The sequence below is a fragment of the Myotis daubentonii genome, chromosome 3 (genome assembly GCF_963259705.1).
Source record: "Myotis daubentonii chromosome 3, mMyoDau2.1, whole genome shotgun sequence".
Lineage (NCBI taxonomy): Eukaryota > Metazoa > Chordata > Mammalia > Chiroptera > Vespertilionidae > Myotis > Myotis daubentonii.
In genome coordinates, this window is record NC_081842.1 from 172,693,905 (window position 1) to 172,703,943 (window position 10,039).

Below are 10,039 nucleotides of genomic sequence, written 5' to 3' on the forward strand. Positions count from 1 at the left end.
GCCGAAATCCTCTTGAGTGACATTGAATGATTCTTTCCTTCCTCTTTAACTTTTGGGGGACTGTGTGAATGGATTAATAGCTTCTAGATGGTATTCACCATCGCTGAGACTTCCAGAGAGAAGTCAAAACTCAGACTGGCTACACAACTGAAACTGATTTGTTGGTATTTTGTGATATAAATGTGGACCGTTTCTATCTGGATGAGACATAGGTCAAAAGTCCTGTCCTAGGATGTGAGAAAGGGAGGCCTCCACATCTGTTCCTGTCTGCTCAAGATCCCAAGACTATAAAAGTATTTGTTCACTGAAAGGATGTAAGTATGGATGTTTATTTGGTGTTTATATGTCTACTTGGGTATAATTATTTGTTCATGTAAGTGTGGAAGTATATTCTGCGCTAGGTTGGAATTTTGGAATTCTAGGGTAGATTTAAAAGGTATTTACGGCTTTTCTAGTCTGATTGGGACATTTAAAGGTGAGGCTCACAGTTCCTCAGGGCAGAGATTCCATGGGCCCTTCCCCCTGCCTGTGCTGAATTAAATAATACAGGTCAGTGTCATTTAGCTTGCTGGTTAAAGGAAAACAATGGGCCTTAGAATCTGTAAAGGTGGGCAGGAATGAAGCTGGTCAAATGTACTGAAAGGGTTTGGTACCTGTTGCTGCTAGCAAAAGAGGGGCTGGTACCCCTTCTAGCGCACTCCCTTCAAAGAGGCCTGGTTGCTGCTCTGCCACAAAGGGACTGGTAGAAAGGCAAGAAAGCAGAGCGCTGTAACTGATAAACAGGGTTACCTAGAAGCCATCAGGACTTTGAAGTTCTCCAAGAGAGGAGGAATCTGACTCAGAGACTGGCGAGGACTGGGTCGCTTTTCTTTAACTATCTCTTTCCTTGAGAGGGCTCCAGAGGGCGCACGAGGACATTTGGCCACGCCTCCGCGCCATCTATGAGACCAGCCCAACCCCAACTCCTCATCAACACAGACCAGGAGATTGGGTCTACATCAGAAGGCACCGCTGGGAGACCCTAGAGGCACGTTGGAAGGATCCCTACATTATGGGGCTGACGACCCCCACCGCTCTCAAGGTAGACGGCATCACAACCTGGGTCCATCCGGAAAGACTTCATCACCAAATGGAGCATCGATCGATAAAGATCAACCCAACCTGCTCAAGCTCAAGCTACGGAGTGCTTGACCTGCCTGATTCCGGTAACATGACTCGCGATCGCTCCTGTCACCAGGAGCCCCCACAATACTGTGTAATACACTTAGATAATGCCTGCATCTTCATGGACATGGCTCCAAAAAGACAAGGACCATTTATAGAATCACATGTTTAGTAGAATATTTGGCTACCTGAAGCGGCCATGATGCCAATATTATGTTTCATTGTATTGATATGTTATATTAACCTTTGATTCCTTTGCAGGTTTGAATGTATGTTGGCTGTCCTGGAAGGGAGCTGTGTGGGGTGACCCCCAAAAGTAAAGGGTGCCTAGCTGCCAAGGGGGCAGGTGCCCAACTGGGCAGGGAAAGGTGCCCATCAGATTTTGGTCTCTATTGAGAGACAGCTAACAGTTGACAGCCTGTAATACTGTCTTGCAGGCCTGCGTGACCATGCCCATGTCAGGGGTAGTAAAGCTGGAAAAAGCCTGTTTAGACTAGAAAGTCTGAGGCATGGTTATGCATAGAAAGAAGGTTTTATACCAACAATTACTGTTTTGTTTTAAATCCATGAAAAGGAATTAGCAAGGAAAGTCAGAAAATCTTAGAGTAGATCAATATGTTTTTCTCCTTATGTAATTCCTCCGAAATCTGGCAATGCTAAGTAAGTACGTTTCTTTGCATAGATTCAGTAAGACTGGTTCCTAATAGTGGTTTTATTAACGGAAAACTTTGACTGGAGTATCATGTTTTGAAGAGCCCTATCTGAGCTCTAAAGACTTGAAGCCACTAAGAATGCCACGAAGAAAGCCTGGTGTCCTGCCTGGGAGCCCTGAAGATGGCTGGCGCTGGAGCGTCAGGCCCATGCCCTACCATCACTGGCGGTTGGTAAGAGTAGAAGGGGAGCAGTAAAGATGCCTCTGCATCCCTGCGAAACCCCCACACACTCTGGGCCGCAACGAGTAGGAGGGCTACTGAGATGGGCCTTAAAGCCTGGAGCGTGGGCTCAGGTGGAGTTGCTACAGGTGAGGGATTCACCTAACTCAGCAGATACTGCAGGCAGGCCTGATGGCAGCTGGATGGCTTGGCTTCCTGGCCCTACGGGGCACATTAAGGTTCAACCATGAAATTCCAGCAAAGATAGTCAGTTACCATTCTTGTTGTGTTTATGCAAACATCAGGACAGTAAATAAATTTATCTTGATTTGGCTTTTTAATAGCCATGGAGGAATTTTAAGAAGAAAAATCCTATTTCAATAGAAGTCGTTAAAGCTAAAATGGTTTCTTTCCCTTCCACCGGACCATTTGTTAAGTGTATAAAATAGTTCAGTTGATAGTTCTGTGTGCTCACTATGGGCCCCTAGCAACGGTGAAATAAAAGTGCAGTCCGTCTCATGATTGAGACGGAAGTTCCAAGACAAGGGGGGAATGAAAGGGCGAGGGCTATGCCCTCCATCCTACCCTGGATCCTCCATGTTGGGGCAGAGGCCATGTGCTCAGAAGAGTGCCTTCTTCCCGGAAGCCCAGGCCCCTGCTGGCCACGCCCGGGATTTCTAATGACAAGCAAGGGATGTTCGCGCCATAGAGATGACCACATCCTGTGCAACAAGACCCGACTTGGTGCCTGGCCAATCCGAAGGGCCCACAGCTAGCCCCCTCCCCTCACTATTAAAGCCCTGATTTTCTCATGGATATCACTCGGTTTTCCGGTCGCTGCGTCGACTGGAGGCCCGGGTCGGGTTAGCTAACTCAATAAAGGACCTTCTGCTTTTGCATCGGACTGGCTCCCTGGCGTGGTATCTTGGGGATCTTGAATTCTGGGCATAACAGGAACTGCAGCCTCTATAAACCTTAGGAGACAGGAGCTTGGACCCCCCCTACATGGGAATCTGTATTGTTTCCAATAAATTTCCACCTTTTCATCTACCACCTTTTGTCCGTGGCTTCATTCTTCAAATCCACCTGAACAAGAACTGGGAAAGAAACCACCTTTGCATCCTGCTCAGAAGGATGCTTTTCACTATGCTATATTCCAAACTGGCACCCTTAGAAACCTGTCTCCCCCACCTAGGCTAGTCAATGTTCTTCACTTTGATAGGCAGCTGCTAGCTTCTACAACTTTGTTTGTCTGGTAGCCTATAAATCAGGGTGGGCATATTTAAATTATAAATTTCACAATCTGATCCCAAAGTTCTCAACCTAGGCAGCACCTGACATTCTAACAACTTCTAAATTCAAATCATAAGAGCTTATTTAAAAAACAAACATTTTTAAACCTCTTACTCTTTGAGAGTGCTAGCAATGTAGGGCAGATGTGATGTGCAGAGTTTGAATAGAAATGTCCATCTTCACACGTATTTTCTCCCTTAGAACAGTTATTGCATACTGAGTCCTTTCTTTCTTTTCTTTTCTCTAGGGTGAGTGCTAAGAGGTCTTAGACAATAAACAAGCTATGCCCAGGTGAGAAAAGCTTTGTTCTTCTCTTTGGCTTCTCTCTGTCCTGTTTTGGTGAAAATCATGATTTTTAATAATGTGTTACAGGAGGGAGCATATACTCTGCCTCTCTGGATTCTAGTTTTACAAACGGAGCCAGAGGAGTGGAGACAAAGCAGACGAAGGACTCCAGGGCTGCAGCCCAGCAGTGCCTTCGAGAGCCAGCACGACACCCACCATTTCAATTTCATGATATTGAATTTGCCCACAGTGATAGATGCTTTAGAAATAGAAAAGCCTGGATCGACACTGTTTCACACACACACACACACACACACACACACACACACACACACACACCCAGCGTTTATTCTTAACCCTTTAACTGGTCAGAGGATGAGAGACACATACCTAATTGAATTTTTTTCCTTCCTCTGTTCTTCTAATGAGCTGATCATCTCTCTCACTTGAAGGAATAAATGTCATCATTTTTATAGCATCAGGTTGCAAAAGGCTTGCCAGCAGGTGTGTGGTAGCTCAGCATGCAACACAACTGGTATTAGGTTCAAGAAGATGAAACTGAGAACAAGAGCTTCATCTCCAGCTTTAATCGGTGGCTCTCTGCAGCACCAGGTCAGCAGGCAGTCAGCATTCTGCACTTGCCTCTTCTCCCATGTGCGGCGAATGGAAGGTGGTAATGAAAGAAAGAAGGCGGCCTGCAGGTGGCCAGTAGCACAGCCATTATGGGGCTGTTGCTTCCCTTTATCACCTGCCCAATATGCACGTGCTTTGCTTTTGCTAATCCTAACTCTATAGGACAGTGGTTCTCAACCTTGGCTGCACATTAGAATCACCTGGGAATCTTTTTACAATCCCGATTTCTGGGCTTCATCCTCCAGAAATTCTGTTTCTTTGTTATGGGGTGGGGCCACAACATTAGTAACAAAGAAACAGAATTTCCGGAGGATGAGGCCCAGAAATCAGGATTTTAAAAAGATTCCCAGGTGATTCTAATGTGCAGCCAAGGTTGAGAGCCACTGCTATAGGAGCTTCCCTAGATATGAGCCCTGACAACAGATGTGCTGATAGTTTTTCAGTCCATTCTGAATATCAATGTGCCCTGAGCAAAAGACCTGCTCCAAAAATGTTAGATCATGATCATAAGAATATGGAATGGGAACATGAGAAAACCCAAGCTCACCATATCACAATTATATTCAATACTAGAGGCCTGGTGCATGAAATTCATGCACTGGTAGGGTCCCCAGGCCTGGCCAGTGATCAGGGTCAATCAGGGCCTTCTGGCTGCAGGCCAGGGCCTTCCTTTGTTTCATGCCTCCCCCTGGTGGTCAGTGCACGTCATAGCGAGCGATCAAACTCCCAGTTTCCTGGTCAAACTCCCAAGGGGACACTTTGCATAATATATATCTCTCCACATAGATGCCTAGCAGCTAGCAAGTCCTTTTAACCTCTCTGTTAAGATGTATCCTGGTTTCAAAAGTGTTAAAATTTGGAGAAAGGAGTATGCGTACAAATGGAGGAAATATAGTACTTCAAGTACAATTGAGGACTACTGCAGAAGTGTTTGTAACAGGCAATTTTGTAGAAACAGAACAAAACTCAAATACATCCTCTGTCTCATCCCGCCCCTGTCATTTGAGCAGGTAGATCGCTCCACAGCGACCAGGCACAGTGTATCGGGGACCCCAAAATCAGTCCTAGCTCCCTGTAAAGGAAGCCAACCCAACTTTTTGAAGTTTGTGGGGGAAGGGTATGTGGTTAATGGGCATCTTTTTTTTTTCAGCTGTGACTCGTGCAGAGCAAGGGGCTGCATCCTACCAATTGGAGCATGTGGGAAATATCCTGCTTCAGAATATATAAAAAGTAAATGTCTTGTTACCAAAGTGGAGAAATTTATGAAATGGTTAATGACAGAGAAGCTTCTTTTAGAAGATGCCTTGTCTCACTACTCCCAGACATGCCTCCCTCGGACTGACGACAGGCAGGGTGGCCTTGTACTCACAAGGTCCACCTTGGATGCTGGTAGGACCAGAGATGGGGGTGTGAGAGTGCTCGCACTTGAAGCTTTCAGCTCCAGAGGGTGTCTGTTTGGAGGAGGACTGGTAACAGATTTTGTTCTTTTCCTGCCTCCTACAGACAAACCACATTCCCAAGCAAAACAATGATTTTTCAAAAGACGCCCAATGTTCACGTCGGACTTCGGACTGGAAGTGGGTCTTCTCCAAATTCCCAAGGAGAAGTGGCCTAGGGCGGGTCTGCTGCTCCTGATCAACCAACATGGCCTTTCTCCACTGCACCTCTCCGAGCCGGGCTCTGGGTGCCACAAAGGGAGAGGTTCCCTGAACCCACTTCCCGCACACCTAGGCTAGGATACATCTCTAGGAGGCAGCTTCAGTGCCAGGTAGGCAGTGGCCAGGTCCTCCAGCGCCTCGCCTCCTGGGCTGCAGTCAGACATCTCCCAGTGCCCCAGACTCGGATGCACCCCGCAGTTGCCTGCACCACTGGTCGCTTCAGCGCAGGCCTCAGCATCCCGGGGTATAGCCCACCCAAGCCGGCTGCCCGGCAGCCTGGCCACCACACCCACTGCCGCTGCCACTCCGGGCACAGGACACTGTGGGTGCCACCATTTTTGTCGGGTTAATTTGCATACTCACTCCTGATTGGCTGTGGGTGTTGCGGAGGATGGTGAATTTGCATATTTGTCTATTATTAGTACAGATGTTCATTCAACCAAATCTCTGAATGTTAAGTATCTATTGAGGGGTTATTATGGGACAGACACTGGTGGTCTTCACACAAGTGAGTAAAAATGTGTCAGAGCACCTGCTCCATGGAGTTTGCAGTTGAATGGGGGAGGCAGAAAATACATCAAATGGATGTAGAGTGATCAATGCTAATGAGAAGTTCAGGGGCCATAGGGAGGATTTTAGAAGAACTTGATCTAGACTGATGGTTCTGGGGTGTGTTTTCTAAGGAAGGACTATTGCCTCAGATTTTAAGAATAAAGATAAATTACTAGAAATGGAAGATTGATGAATGTCAAAAATGCATTTCCAACAGAGGAACTGCATGGACAAATTCCTGGGGTGGAAAGCAGCACCCTGAGGCCTGAAGGCAGACCTGAGTGGTTGGGGTCCTGAGTGCCTTGGGGACATGGCATAAGATGAGGCTGAAAGGGCTTTGTATCCCATGTTCAGGGTGTGGGACTCAGTCCTAGAAGTGGTGGAGAAACCCTTGAAGATTGTTTTATGAGGGTGAAGGGGAAAAGGTTTTGCATATCAGAGAGCTCGCTCTGGTTGCTGCAGTGAGATTAGATTGGAGGCATCCAAGTTTTTTAAGGCGTTCAGGCAAAATGGATAGTGGCTTGGGCTACTGCTGCCAGTACAGATGGAAATAAGTAAATAGAGCCTAGATGTATTTAGGAAGTAATTGGTATGTTATTTTGGTTCTTCACAGCTTGAATCAGATCATCAATTTTTACTCATTCATTCATTGATCCATTACACAAACATTTTTAAAATGCCAGCTACATGCTAGACTGTGGAAAATTATGTACGTTGAATAAAGATACAGTTCTAATTGGAAAACATTGCAAGGATCCATTTAGCAAAGCAGTCAAGAGCATGGGCTTTGGAGTCAGATGGGCTGGTTTGAATTCTGACCAGGCATCTTACCAGCTTTGTCACCTTGGGCAAATCAAAGACTCTGAGCCATTTTTATAAATGGACATAAATGCTACCTACCACATAGAATTGTCTTGAGGATGAAGTGGCATGATGCATGTTAAATTAATGATAAGATGATGGCACTTAGAAACTTTGTAATAAATGGCAGCTATGTTCCCGGCTCATCAAACAACTGAAATATCAATGATACATCAATGTTGGTTTATGGCAAATGCAATGCTTCTTTAAAGGATTCATGATTATAAGGTGAGTACTTGGAGAGTCCTTTGTAGTTAGTGACATGACCTCACCATAAGCTATTCCCCCATCATAGAAGTTATGTTATACACCACACATCCTGTCCTGGATGTATAAACTGGTATAGAAGACATTGGCAACATAACCTATATTAGGTAAGTATCTCCTCCCACATCCTGGATAAATAGTATTCTCAAGATCCATCATGTCTGTTATGGCTCATTAAAGAACAAAAATTTCAATTGAGTACATTTGAACTTCTAATGACTTTATTGAGTAACTAGGGGCCCAGTGCATGAATTCGTGCATCTTGAAAGAAACTGTGGGCTGCGAGGCTGCAGTAGGCATAGGCGCAGGTCTCAGCCCATCCTCTGCTCCCCCGCTCCCCTCCCACCACAGATCCCCTTCCCCGACCCCTGTCTGCTGGCAGCCCCGCCCCTGCTGCCTCTGCTCCCATGTGCTGTCAGCACTGGCCCTGTTTGCACCTGCTGCTGGTGCCGTGGAGCGATTTGGGCTGGTGCCAGCAGTGATTGCAAGCAGGGCCAGCGCTGCCACTACTCACACCTGCTAATGGCGCCGAGTGATCAGGACCAGTGCCGGGCACTGGCAGCGGGTGTGAGTGCCTGGTGGGACCATGGCTCAGGGGAGCAAAGAATTTGTAGTAACCACCAGGAGCTTGCCCCAATGACAGCAACCAGCACTCTGCCTTGGTCTGGTGCCCCTGCTCACCTATTCCACCATCCCGCCGTGGCCAAAGCCCGCCATGTTCCACACACGCCCCCTGGTGGTCAGTGCACGTCATAGTGACCGGTTGTTTGGTTGTTCCGGTTGTTCCACTGTTCAGTCTGTTTGCATATTAGCCTTTTATTATATAGGATTGCTGAATCAAGTAGCCTCCCATCTAGTATTAAATGAAGTGGTGCTCTGAGAAGCTATACAGTATGGAAAGCTGTTGTAGGCAGAAACTAGTTACTAATAAAAGAAAAGAAAGACTTGTTGGTAGCAAGGTTACCTTCCCTCTAGGGAAGTCAGGAGTCATCAGCAGACTGCCTCGGCTTCCTTTGAGGGAATGGAGAGGGGCCTATATGGCAGACTACCTCATTGGTGCTGACCAAAAAATTCCAGGCTGACCCATTACTACATTCCTGGAGAGGGTTAAAACTGCAATTAGATGAGGTAATAAGTCCAGGTTTGGTGTCATGGACTTTTAATACAAGTGACTCCATTTGGGGACTTGGGTTTTCTTTTTAACAGGCTGAAAATAATATAATATTCTCTCAAGGGTAGCTATAGGCCAATATAGAGACTAAAGACAGTATATTAATTTGACCTAAAAAAAAAACAAAAAAACAACCTTGCTATTGTAATCTTCCATATCATAAATAAAACCCCATACTAACAATTAGCACTTTATGTATGATTGCTAATTGCCTTGAGCAATTCTCTCATGGATTTTGATGTAGCAATAAGTAGATTAGCATTGCTGACCAGCTGGTAGAAGTCAGATACACGCTGTGTTTTGAGCAAGGAATCGATGAAAAGGATTAAATTGCCTTGGGAAAAAATCTCCCTCCACCAACTCTTACTCCATTCACCGGTTTTCTAAGGCCTTTGTGAGTACCAAATGAACTTACGATTTTTCAGAATAAATAATACTGATTTTAAGAGCAATTTGAAAACCCATGGAACTGTGAGACTGCCTCTAGTTCCTGTAGGAATATTTATCAACGAAGGCATCTGAAGTCTAAAGTTAAAAAAGGAAAAAGCTCGTCAGCCAATAAAACCCACGGACAAATAAATCCTCCAAATGGAACCTTTATTGTGTAAATTCCACATTATGTCACTATTTCATTCTCTTTACCCCTATTTTAATGACTGATTTGGGAGTTAGTATGGTTTTGAATGGGATCTCAGATTACAAATGTAACACTGATCCTATAGGAAATAAAGGTTCTGCTCACAAAAGAACACTTGTGACCATCACCCACCACAATAATGAATTCAGTCAGTGGCTTTCACATTCTCAGATCCTAGCATGAGAGGTCTAACAGGGCTGCGGTGGGGCTGGGGAGGCTAGGAATTCCCTGGACTAGTACAGCAAGCTCAGCTTCCATTCCAGGCTCATATGTTCTATATGTTAGCCTTCGGCACCAAATTTCAATAGATGAAAAAGTCTGCTGCTTTCTTGAAAAGTTTGAAAATTACTGCCCAGCCAGGGTGGGTCTGTGGTTGAGCTTTGACCTATGAACTAGGAAGTCATGGTTCGATTCCTGGTCAGGGCACATGCCCAGGTTGTGGGTTCAATCCCCAGTAGGGAGCGTGCAGGAGGCAGCCAATCAATGATTCTCATCATTGATGTTTCTTTCTCTCCTTCTCCCTTCCTCTCTCTGAAATCAATAAAACCATATTTTTAAAAAAGAAGTTTGAAAATTACTGAATTAGGATCTCTGCCAAACAGAAATTTCTGCCAAACAGCGAGTGGCTGTCAGTTGTATGGCCTGA